Here is a 13,019-nt window from a genome sequence, read left to right as displayed (position 1 = left end):
AGTGAGCGGCTGGTCTGTATGTGGGATCCGAACCCTCGGCGGGAGCGCTACCGCGCTTCCCAAGCGGCGCACTGTAGCAGTGCACCACCGGGCCGGCCCTGAAGCATCTTTTTTATTTCCAAACGTGTGTTTCCTTCTGTGTTAATGATGACATCATCCTCCTTTTCATCTCAAGGCTGGAAACCGTGGAGTCAGCTTATTCATTTATATGACTAACACACATGGGCTGGCCGCTTGCTCAGTTGGTTAGAGCATGGTGCTGATAACACCAAGGTCCAGGGTTCAATCCCTGTACTGGCCAGCTACCAACCTCCGCCCCCCAAAACACATTTGAGTACCTCTTCTGTGCCAGGCATTGCTAGTATTAAAAAAAAGAAGGAAAGAGATAGTCTGTGCTTTTAAGAAACTTCACTGTGTGGTGAAGACTAGTGTAAATAATGATAATACAGAATACTAAGTGTCTGGTAGGTTAGACATATGCAGTACTTTGTTTTTTTTTTTTTTGTCTTTTTGTCTTTTGTCCGTGTCCGGCAACGGATCGCAACCCTCAGTGTTGCCCCCGTACCGGACCGGGGACCGGCGACGGGATCGCAAGCCTCGGCGTTGCTCCCGCGCCTTGCTCAGCCAGTGAGCGGGAGCCGGTCTGTACGTGGGATCCGAACCCTTGGACGGGAGCGCTGCCGCGCTTCCCAAGCGGCGCACTATCCAGTGCGCCACCGGGCCGGCCCCCATATGCAGTACTTTGGAAGTGTGAAGGAAGGCATGCCTGGAATAATCAGGAAGGACTTCATAGAGTGGTTATTTATACTTTGAGCAGAGACATGCCAATGAGAGGGAATAGCATATGCAAGTGGCAAGAAATTCTTGTTAGGTATCTAGAAGGAGTGGGGTTGTCGGGAGAGAAAGGTGTAAAGATAGGTCTGTATGTGTGCTATAGAGTTGAATTTTTACACTGTTGCTAAATTATATAGGTCCCTCAGTCTTTTTCTTTCTTCATTCCCATTCTCCCATGAGTTCTTTATCACTGGTCTTCATTTAGTCTCTCTCTCCATTCTATCTTATATAAAATTACTTCCTACTTCCAAAATGAGAAATACTGGATCTCTTCTTAAAGCTTTACCTTCAGGTTGGGTCACTTGGTTAGAATGTGGTGCTGATAACACCAAGGTCAAGGATTTGGATTCCCTTACTGGCCACCTGCCAAAAAAATGAAAAATAAAGCTTTACCTTCAATGCTTCACTCTTCTCTCCATTTTCCCAACAAATAAAGCTGAAATTCAGTGTCGTCTTTGATAGGATCCTGTTCTGACCTTTCCAGATCTTATGCTATACACTTTGTGTATGTTGGTTTCAGCCATACTGAACTGTTAGTGGTCCCTTGCTCTACACTCCCTCCTTGCTCATGCCTTTATTCTCCTGGTCTGATTCATCTTTGAATCTTAACAGTGTGTCCATGGTGCCTTTTTTTTGTTTTTTGGGGGAAGGCCAGCCAGTACTGTGATCTGAATCCTTGGCCTTGGTGTAATCTCATCAAGCTCTCTTACCAAGTGAGCTAACCGGCCAGCCCTCTAGTGCCTTCTTGTATATGTGGACACATATATTTAATAAGTGAAGGAGTAAATGGTGCTATTACAGAGTTACAAGTTGAGAAGGGGAGTAAATTTTAAGTAGGAGGGTGATGAATGGACTTTCAGCTGTCATTTTCAATGTACCATATTTCAAAACTTCACAGGATTTGACTTTATTTCCTTATGCACTCAATTTCTAAAGCTTTTGAATTTGGTCTGCCTAATATCTCAAGCACTCATTTTTCTCTTCATTCTTAATTATCACTCTTCTTTTTTTTTTTTATTTTAAAAGTTGACCGGTAAGAGGATCTCAACCCTTGACTTGGTGTTGTCAGCACCATGCTCAGCCAGTGAGCTAACGGGCCATCCCTATATAGGATCCGAACCCGTGGCCTTGGTGTTATCAGCACCACACTCTCCTGAGTGAGCCACGGGCCGGCCCCAATTATCACTCTTCTAATTAAGGATATAAAATCATAATGACTTTAGAGTTGGACAGATTTCTGAGTGTATACTACATTACTTGATTAGTTGGAGAAGTCTAATTTTTCTGAGGCCCAGTTCCTCATGTCTTCTAAAATGGGGTTAATACCTTTCTTGTAGGGTTGTTGAGAGTATGCAGCAAGATAATTTATATGAAGCATCTAGCACAGTGCTAGTCCTGAAGTAGGTTCTCAGTAAGTAATGCGCATTATTGCATGCCAAGAACCAAATGTACATTTGGAACAGTTAATTGTGAATTTTGAGAAAGATATCTTTGTATTTTTGTTTTTTTTCTCTATTCTTCCAGACTCTTTTCTTGTTTAATTGGTAAGATAAGGACATTAACTACTATTGACAGTTTCCATTTTTAGTAATCAGGAGAATTTGTTACATTTTTACTTGTAATCAGGAAAATATAATTTGTGCAATAGGATCAATAGCATCCTATTAAGGTAAATAGTACCCTAATTATTAAGTGGTGTAACTTTATTCCATTGTTACTTTTTGCTGGTTGTCTTTTATAATAGATATAAATGTTTTATTTTTATCCCCTGATACTCAGGGGAGCCTATTGAAAGGAGATCTTATCTCCCCCCACACCTGTTTTTTTTTTTGTCTTTTTGTCTTTTTTCGTGACCTGCAACGGATCGCAACCCTCGGTGTTGCCCCCGCTCCTCGCTCAGCCAGTGAGCAGCCAGTCTGTATGTGGGATCCGAACCCTCGGCGGGAGCGCCACCGCGCTTCCCAAGCAGCACACTGTAGCAGTGCGCCACCGGGCCGGCCCACACACCTCTTTTTTAATCTTTTTTTAATCAGCAACCTACCTCTTTTTTGATGGTGGGTTTGATTTTAATTGAACAGTCATCTCTGAAACTAATTCTTTTTTTGTTTTTGGCAGTTGGCCAGTATGTGGATCCAAACCCTTGTTATAACATTGGAACACCATGCTCTAACCAACTGAGCTAACTGGCTATCCCAAATGTAGCCTTTTATTTATTTTATTTTATTTTGTCTTTTTCCGAGATCGGCCGCACGGCGCTCAGCCGGTGAGCGCGCCAGCCATCCCTATATAGGATCCGAACCCACGGGGGGGGGAGCGTCGCTGCGCTCCCAGCGCCGCACTCTCCCGAGTGCACCACAGGCTCCGCCCTAGGTTAAGCTCGGCCCCCAAATGTAGCCTTTTAAAGCAATTACTGTGAATCTTTTTTTAATTAGACAATTCAAATTTAAAAATGGAATGTAAAAGTTTCTTCTGTCACTCATATACTCCCTCATTTTCACTGTTTATATACATTTTAAAATTTTGGTTAATATGTTAATGACACCTTTTCGTATGTGCATGTGGATAAATCTCCATTTTTTTGTTGTTGTCATGGAATTTTTTTTTTTTTTTTAAATGACGACCGGTAAGGCAATCTTAACCCTTGACTTGGTGTTGTCAGCACCAGGCTCACCTAGTGAGCTAACCGGCCATCCCTATATGGGATCCAAACCCGTGGCCTTGGTGTTATCAGCACCACACTCTCCCGAGTGAGCCATGGGCCGGCCCCCGTCATGGACATTTTTATTGAGGTAAATGTATATTCATATGCTGACAACCAGAGTATTGATGTTGATATAACTCACCAGTGATATTCAGGTGTCCCCAGGTGGTTCTTTCCCTTAAATAAAAAGTCTATATTTCTGTTAGGACATATTCCAGATGTCCCAGTTTTATTTATACTCATTTGTATGTATGTATTAAATTCTTTACATTTTTATCACCTGTTTATGTTAGTGTATCAACTACCATAGTCAAGTTTCTGAGCAGTTCTAACATCGTAAGCGTCCCTCCTGTTGCTCTCTTTGGCAACCCCTTCTTCCCTAACCCCTGCCAGCTGCTAATCTGTCCTTTGTTTCTCATTTTGTCATTCCAAAGATGTTTTGTAAACAAAATTATACAGTTTGTAGCCTTTGGGATTGGCTTTTTTTACTTAGCATAATTCCCTGGAGATTCATCCAAGTTGTGGAATATTATCAATAGATTATTCCTAATCTAATACTAAATAATATTCCATAGTTGTTTAACCATTCACTTGTTGAAGGACATCTGAGCTAATTCTAGCTTTTGGCTATTAACGTGCTATAAACATTTCTGTATAGTTTTTTGTGTGAACACAAGTTTTCATTTGTCCTATCCAGTAGGACAGTTGCAGGACTGTTTGGTAATGGCGTGTTTAGTTTTACGAGGGAACTTCAAACAGTTTGTGGAAAAATAGAAATGAAAGATAATACGAATCTTTCCATGAACTTTTTGAAGAACCCTCAAAAAGTTTTCCAAGTTTGCCAAGCTGTTTTCCAGCAGTGTTATGAATGATCTAGTTTCTCTGCATCCTTGTCAGCATTTAGTGTTGTCACTATTTTATATTTTAGCTATTCTGATAGTTAGGCAGTGGTGATATCTCATATCTCATTGTGGTTTTAATCTGCATTTCCCTGATAGCTGATTATGGTGAATATCTTTTCGTATGCTTATTTTAAGCCTCTTTGAAATATATGCATGTTTTTTTGCCTGTTTTATAATTGGATTGTTTGATTTTTTTTGAGTTCTGAGAATTCTTGATATATTCTAGTTAATATGCTTTTAAATGGCTATATATACAGACCATAATTTTTAAATGTTGCTTCTGGTTTTAGATAATTTGTTAGAGAACCAATGAAATCATATGTACTTGTGATTTCCCCTTAATAAATTGGAACAGATTTGTAATGTTTCTTGCTATTACTAGGTGAAGTTACTCTATTAAGTCCTCTAAAATTCTTTTCACATCTCCAGTGATCTTATAGAAAATACCATAATATTCTTTTAAAGATTACTGGAAAGATAAAATTTATTTTGGAGGGTGAAGAATTATATTTACATATTAGATTAAATTAAAAATAACTGGTTATATGATATTCCCTCATATACCAGGAAGAGTCTGAAGGTAAATTTTTTTTGTAATTTATGAGGATATATTCCCTGTGTCATCTCTTATTTCTCTTGATGCCGTAATTGGAGCTGTTGAGGCTCCCTGGTGAAAGTAAATGATGTGCAAGATATGTCCGTATCAAGTGAAAGTAACAGACATTAATGCCACATTAATTGTCATTGGAATTTTATATACAGAGGCATTTCTTTTTTAAAAAATTATTATTGTAAATTGACAGTTGATAGTTTATACTAAAGGCATTTCGTTAACATTGCAGATGGCTCAATTAAAAAATGTATTGAATCTGTTTTTATAATTAGTAGATCAAGGGACAGCACTTTCACCAAGGCATGATCTGTAAAGAATTGCAGAGCAGTTGTTGAGAGGTAATACAGTTCTATATTTGAAGTACTTTTTAAAAAAATTTTTCAGTTGATTATGCATATTCATGGGGTACAAAGCTGACCATCACCATCTGTGTCCAAGATGTGATGATCAGATCAATACTATCAGTATGCCCATTACCACAAGTTGACATTATTCCTCATGTCCCCTACCCAACCTCTCCCTGACCTCCCTTCCCCTCCTTCTCTCCCCCCCTACCCCCCACAACCCTAGGTATATTTTCTCCCTCTGCAAGTCCAGAGCACCACTGTGATCTTTCTTTCTTTCCTTCTTTCTCTTTTAGCTCCCACTTATGAGTGAGGATATGCAGTATATTTCCTTCTGTGCTCGGCTTATTTCACTTAACATAATTTTCTCCAAGCTCATGCATGTTGCTACGAATGGCAGAATATCATTCTTTTTTAAAAAAATATTTTATTTTATTTCGTTGATATACAATGTGATTGATTATTGTGGCCAATTACTGAAAAATACCATTCTTTTTTATGGCTAAGTAGTATTCCATATATATACCACATGAAGCGCTTTTGTAACAATCTTTGGGGCAGAAGTTGTTACAGTGCAGGTAATTAAACCACTGAAATTAATTCTGTGGTGGAGTAGATATTAGAATTAAAAGTGAAGTTTGTTTTTTGGGGTTTTTGGTGGTGGGCTGCTACAAGGATCTAAACCTTTGACCTTGGTGTTATCAGTACTGTGAGCTAATCAGCCAGCCCATGAGTGAAGTCTTGATAGGAACCCTATCAATTTCATAATAATGTCTGGAATAATTTCCTAAGCATAAACTGCTGATAGTGGAATTATCAGGGCAAAGAGTTATAAATTTTTGTGGCCCTTGATGTACCTACTTCTGGATGGTACTGTTTTACACAGTTCTAAATAGTGTATGAGTCTAGCATTTGCCCTACAACCTTTGGTAGCACTGAATTTTTTTTTAATTAAATGGGTACATAATGCTACCACAAGATTACTTTAATTAGTACAGTTTTATTGTTGAAAATTGTTTCTATTTACTATTTGTATTTTTTCCTTTGACCTTTGTGTCTGTATCCTTTGCTGATGTTTCTATTTGGATTTTAATGTTTTATTGATATTAAGCTTATATCCCATTGGATATAAATATTTTTCCTAAATCTGTTTTTCATTTTAGTTAAATGATTTTCTGTAGGTATTGGCCAAAGTTTCATTTTTTTTATATAGCCAGATCTGTGTTTTGGTGTGATTTCTTTTATCCATTCAAAGCTTATTTTGCTTCCAATATATATTTTATACTCTTGTAAAAATATGAAGAAATCATATCTACTGCAGTCTTACTGATTTAATACGGATTTTATTTTAATATCCAGCAACACACTTGACAATTTTTATAGTGTCTTTAATATCTTTTTTGGGAACATAAGTTTTTAGATCTGTGGGTGGAATGTTTCCCACTGTATTAGTTATCTATTATTCTGCCTAACAAATTACCCCTACATTTAGCAGCTTAAAAGAGTAAACATTTATTATCTCACATAGGGTTAGGAATCAGGGAGTGGCTTAGCTGGGTGGGTTTAGCTCAGAGTCTCATGAGATTGCAGTCAAGATGTCGGCCAGGGCTGCAGTTATCTGAAGGCTGTAGGATCCAAGATGGCTCACTCAAACGGCTGCTGGCTGTTTGTAGGAGGCCCTTGTTCTTTCCCACTTGAACTTCTCCATAGTGCTGCTGGTAGTCTGGTAGCTGGCTTCCCCCAGAGGGGGAAGGAGAGGGTGAGACCAAGCAGGAAGGTGCAGTACCTTTTTACGGAGTATTCTTTTTACTGGTAAGGGCTCTTAACCCTTGACTTGGTGTTGTCAGCACCACGCTCTCCCAAGTGAGCTAACCAGCCATTCCTATATAGGGATCCGAACCCGTGGCCTTGGTGTTATCAGCACCACACTCTCCCAAGTGAGCCACAGACCGGCCCTGCATGAACTTTTTGAAGATCCCTCATCTGTGCAGATATTTTCAGTCCATACATGCTGAAAATGTGAACAACCATATGCATTTGTGATTTTGAATGTATACAAATACATCTGTAGTATAAATCTATGGAACTGGAATTGTGGATCAAAGTTAAATACATTTATAATTGTGAAAGATACTGCTAAATTCCCCACTAAAGTAGTATATATATTTACATTCCCAATTAGCAATACGGTGTGCCTATTTCAATGGGGATTCTTTATTATTTTTATTTTTAATTGTGGTAAAGTACACGTAACAAAATTTGCCATCCTAACCATTTTTTTTTCCTTTTTGTCTTTTTTACTGACTGGTACCGGGATTGCAACCCTCGGTGTCGCGCCCGTACCGGGAACGGCAACAGGATCGCAACCCTCAGTGTTGCGCCCGCACCTCGCTCAGCCAGTGAGCGTGAACCGGTCTCCACATGGGATCCAAACCCTCGGCGGGAGCACCACCACGCTCCCAAGCGGCGCACTCTCCAGTACGCCACCCGGCTGGCCCCTAACCATTTTTTAAAATTAATTTTTTTTCGGGCCGGCCCGGTGGCGCACTGCTACAGTGTGCCGCTTGGGAGTGTGGCGGCTCTCCCGCCGGGGGTTCGGATCCCACATACAGACCGGTTCCCGCTCACTGGCTGAGCGAGGTGCGGGTGCAACACCGAGGGTTGCGATCCCGTTGCTGGTCCCGGTCCGGTACGGGCGTGACACTGAGGGTTGCGATCCGTTGCCGGAGAGGAAAAAAGACAAAAAAAGGAAAGAAAAAAAAAATTAATTTTTTTCTTCCCTACTTTGTGGAGATGGCATCATAACCATTTTTATTTTATTTTATTTTATTTTATTTATTTTTTTTCCTTTTTGTCTTTTTTCGTGTCTGGCAACGGATTGCAACCCTCAGTGTCGCGCCCATACCGGGCCGGGACCGGCAACGGGATCGCAACCCTCAGTGTTGCTCCCGCACCTCGCTCAGCCAGTGAGCGGCCGGTCTGTATGTGGGATCCGAACCCTTGGCGGGAGCGCTGCTGCGCTTCCCAAGTGGCGTACTGTAGCAGTGTGCCACCGGGCCGGCCCTCATTTTTATTTTTATTTATTATTTTTTGTCCTTTTTGAGACCGGCTGCACCGCGTTCAGCCAGTGAGCGCACCGGTCATCCCTATATAGGATCGGAACTTGCGGCAGGAGTGCTGCTGCGCTCCCAGTGCCGCACCCACGGGCTCTGCCCATAACCATTTTTATTTTATTTATTTATTTATTTATTTTTTCCTTTTTGTCTTTTTTTGTGTCTGGCAATGGATCGCAATCCTCAGTGTTGCGCCCGTACCGGACCCGGACCGGCAATGGGATCGCAACCCTCCGTGTTGCGTCCGCACCTCGCTCAGGCAGTGAGTGGAACCGGTCTGTATGTGGGATCCGAACCCTCGGCGGGAACGCCACTGCGCTCCCAAGCAGCGCACTGTAGCAGTGCGCCACCGGGCCGGCCCTATTTATTTTATTTTTTATTTTTTATTTTTTTTTTAAAGATGACCGGTAAGGGGATCTCAACCCTTGGCTTGGTGTTGTCAGCACAACGCTCAGCCAGTGAGTGAGCCGGCCATCCCTATATAGGATCCGAACCCGTGGCCTTGGTGCTATCAGCACCACACTCTACCGAGTGAGCCACGGGCAGGCCTCCCATAACCATTTTTAAATGTGCAGTTCACTAGTGTTAAGTACGTTCATGATTTTGTGCCACCAATCTTCAGAATACTTTCCATATTGTAAAACTTAAACTCTATACCCTCTAAACAACTCCATATTCCTTCCTCCCCACAGGCCCTGGCAACTACCATTCTACTTTCTGTCACTATGACTTTGACCACTCTATGTACTTATCAAGTGGAATCATATAGTATTTGTCTTTTTGTGACTGACTTATTTCACTAAGCATAATGTCCTCAAAGTTCATCTATGTTGTATCATGTGTCAGAATTTTCTCCCTTTTTAAGGCTGAATAATGTGTCATTGTATGTACATGCCACATTTTCTTTGTCCATTCATCCGGGTTGCTTCCACCTTTTGGTTATTACGAATAATGGCTGATTTGAACATGGGTGTGCAAATATCTCTTTGAGATTTAGTGGGGATTTTTAATGAAGATACTAGTTATAGCTGAGGGGTGAAAGGAATAATAAACATTTGTTGATCCCTAAATAACCTAGAATTTGGATAATTTGGATGTTCTGTACTTTTTTCTTATTTTCCTTTGCTTCTTTCTTTTTAAGATTCCGAGGGTATTTTTGTTGTTAAAGCATGGACTTTTAAAAAATCAATAAATAAAAATCAAATTAATATCCTACTTATATCATTTTAGATAGGAATGTTTATGGTATTTCAACTTTGAATGTATATTACTTATATAGTTACAAATTTAGAGAGCACTCTAACTCCATTTAAAAAAATCGACATGTAATTTATGTAATGTAAAATTCACCCTCTACAAGGGTACAACTCAGTGGCTTTTAGTATATTTATGGAATTGAACAGCCATCACCAATATCTAATTCCAGAATATTTTATCACCCTAAAAGAGACCCCATAATCAGCAGTCACTCCACATTCTCCCTCTCCCTGCCCCAAATAATCACTAATGTACTTTATGTCTCTCTGGATTTGCCTATTCTGGATATTTCATATAAATGGAATCATAATCTGTGGCCTTTTGTGCCTGATGACTTTCATTTAGCATGTTTTCAGACTCATCCATGTTGTAGTATGTATACATATTTTATTCCATTTTATTGCCAAATAATATTGCTGTGTATTAATATACTGGATTTTGTTTATCCATTCATCAGTTGATGGACAATTTCTTTCTACTTTTGGGCTGTTATGAGTAATGCTACTGTGAACATTTGTATATAAGTTTTTTCCGTGAATATATGTTTTCAGTTCCTTGGGAATATACCTGAGTGGTATTACTGGGTCATACGGTGACTCTATGTTTAGCATTTTGGGGAACTGCCAGATTGTTTTGTACGGTGGCTACACCATTTTATAATCCCACCAGCAAGGTGTGAAGTTTATAACTTCTTCACATTGTCACCAACATTGTCAGATAAGAGACTTAATATTGCTAAGATTGTCACTTCACATTGTTATTATCTTTCAATTTAGCAAGCCTAATGTTATGATTTATCTCATTTTGATTTTGATTTACATTTCACTGATGAGTAATGATGTTGAACAGCATTTCATGTGCTTAATGGCCATTTCTAGAGCTTCTTTGGAGAAAGTGTGAAATCTTTGCCCATTTAAAAAAAATTTGAGTTATTTGGCTTTTTAATCCTTGAAATGTACAAGTTCCTTATATATTCTGGATACAAGTCCCTTAACAGGTAACATGGTTTTACAAGCATTTTCTCCCATTCTGCAGGTTGTCCTTTAGTTTTCTTGCTGGTGTCTTTGAAGTACAAAGGTGTTTTAATTTTGATGAAGTCCAGTTAATCTCTTTTTTTCTTTTGTTGCTTGTGTTTTGTTGTCATAACCAAGAAACTATTGCCTAATCCAAGATCCTGAAGATTTACCTTTAAAATTTACCTTAGTTTTCTCCTAAGAGTTTTATAGTTTTAGCTCTTACATTTAGGTCTTTGATTGATTTTGAAGTTAATTTTTATATGTATGGTGTGAGATAGGGGCCCAACTTCATTGTCTTGTTTTGGATATCCTGGAACCCTTGCATTTCCATATACATTTTAGGATCAATTTGTTACTTTCTGCAAAAAAGGCAACTGAGATTTTTTTTTTAAAGATGACCAGTAAGGGGATCTTAACCCTTGACTTGGTGTTGTCAGCACCACGCTCTCCCAGTGAGCAAACCGGCCATCCCTATATGGGATCTGAACCCGGGGCCTTGGTGTTGTCAGCACCGCACTTTCTGGAGTGAGCCACGGGCCTGCCCGGCAACTGAGATTTTGATAGGGATTGTGTTGGATCTGTAGATCATTTTGGGGCATATCACCGTCTTAGCAATATTAAGTCTCCTATCTGTGAACATGTGATATCTTTCCATTTATCTAGATCTTCTTTAATATCTTTCAACAGTGTTTTGTAGTTTTCAGTGTGCAAGTCTTGCACTCCTTTTTTAAACATTTATTTCTAAGATCTTTTTTTTTTTTTTTGGATGCTTTTGTAAATAAAATTGTCTTTTGTTTTTGGATCATTCGTTGCTAGTTAGTATATGGAAATACAATGGATTGTTATATATTTTTTTGTCTGTCTGTTTTTGGCAGCTGGCTTGTACAGGGATCTGAACCCTTGACCTTGGTGTTATCAACATCAGGTTCTAAACAACTGAGCTAACCAGCCAGCCCCCTCCTGTATTAGTTTTAATAGTTTTTGTTGTTGTTTTCTATATGAAAGATCATGTCGTCTGTGAATAGAGCTGGTTTTACTTTTTCCTTTCTAATCCTAATGCCTTTTATTTCTGTTTCTTGCCTAATTGCCTTGGCTAGAACCTCCACTATGATGTTGAATAGAAGTGGTGAGAGTGGACATTCTTGTCTTGTTGCTGATCTTAGGGAAAAAGCATTCAATCTTTTACCATTAAGTGTGATTTTATCTGTGAATTTTTCATATATGCCTTTTATCAGGTAGAGGCAGTACCTTTCTATTCCTAGTTTGGTGAGAATTTTTATCATGAAAGGATGTTAGATTTTGTCACATTTTTTTACCTATAGAGATGATCTTTTTTTTTTTTTCTCTCTCTTTCATTCTTTTGGTGTATTACACTGGTTGATTTCCATACAGGTTGAATATCCGTAATCTGAAAATCCAAAATCTAAATTGCTCCAATATTTGAAACTTTTCGAGTGCCAACATAATGCTCAAAGGTAGTGCTCATTGGAGCATTTTGGATTTTTTTTTTTTTTTTTTTTTAAGATGACTGGTAAGGTGATCTTAACCCTTGACTTGGTGTTGTCAGCACCACACTCAGCCAGTGAGCTAACCGGCCATCCCTATATGGGATCCGAACCCGTGGCCTTGGTGTTATCAGCACTGCACTCTCCCGAGTGAGCCATGGGCCGGCCCTGAACTTATATTTTTCTACCTGTATTTTTACTGTGAACTTGAGATTTTTTTGCATTTAATATTAATCTGTTTCTGTGTCTTAATTTTGGCTGCTACTTACTAGGAAAAAGTATAGATTAAATCCCATTACATGGGCTGGTCAGTTAACTCAGTTGGTTAGAGCACAGCCTTGTAACATCAAGGTCAAGGGTTTAGTTCTCCATACTGACCAGCTGCCAGAGGAAAAAAAGAGTAAATAAATCCACTACAAAAGGTGATAAGGGTCTTTCCAAACTTAACTGAGAATTTGTTGAAATTGACTGGACTAGAAGTGATTACAGTTTTGTTTTTTAAAATAAATTTTATTCCTATTGTGTTTAACCTTGTTTTTACTTTCTGTAGTAATGTGAAGTAATTTAGTTAATTTCTACCTCAGTTGACAAAATAATGGCAAAAATGATAAAAGTGAATGAAGTGTCTTGTATTTAAAGGCTGTTTGGGATTGTAGAAAGAATGTGGGCTTTGGAGTTGGGCAGGCCTCCATTTAAGACTAGACCTGAATCCTGTGTTTGCCTTAGACTAGTGA

This window comes from Galeopterus variegatus, unplaced genomic scaffold, assembly GCF_000696425.1.
Source record: "Galeopterus variegatus unplaced genomic scaffold, G_variegatus-3.0.2 Scaffold1275, whole genome shotgun sequence".
NCBI lineage: Eukaryota > Metazoa > Chordata > Mammalia > Dermoptera > Cynocephalidae > Galeopterus > Galeopterus variegatus.
Note: the sequence above shows the minus strand (reverse complement) of the source record.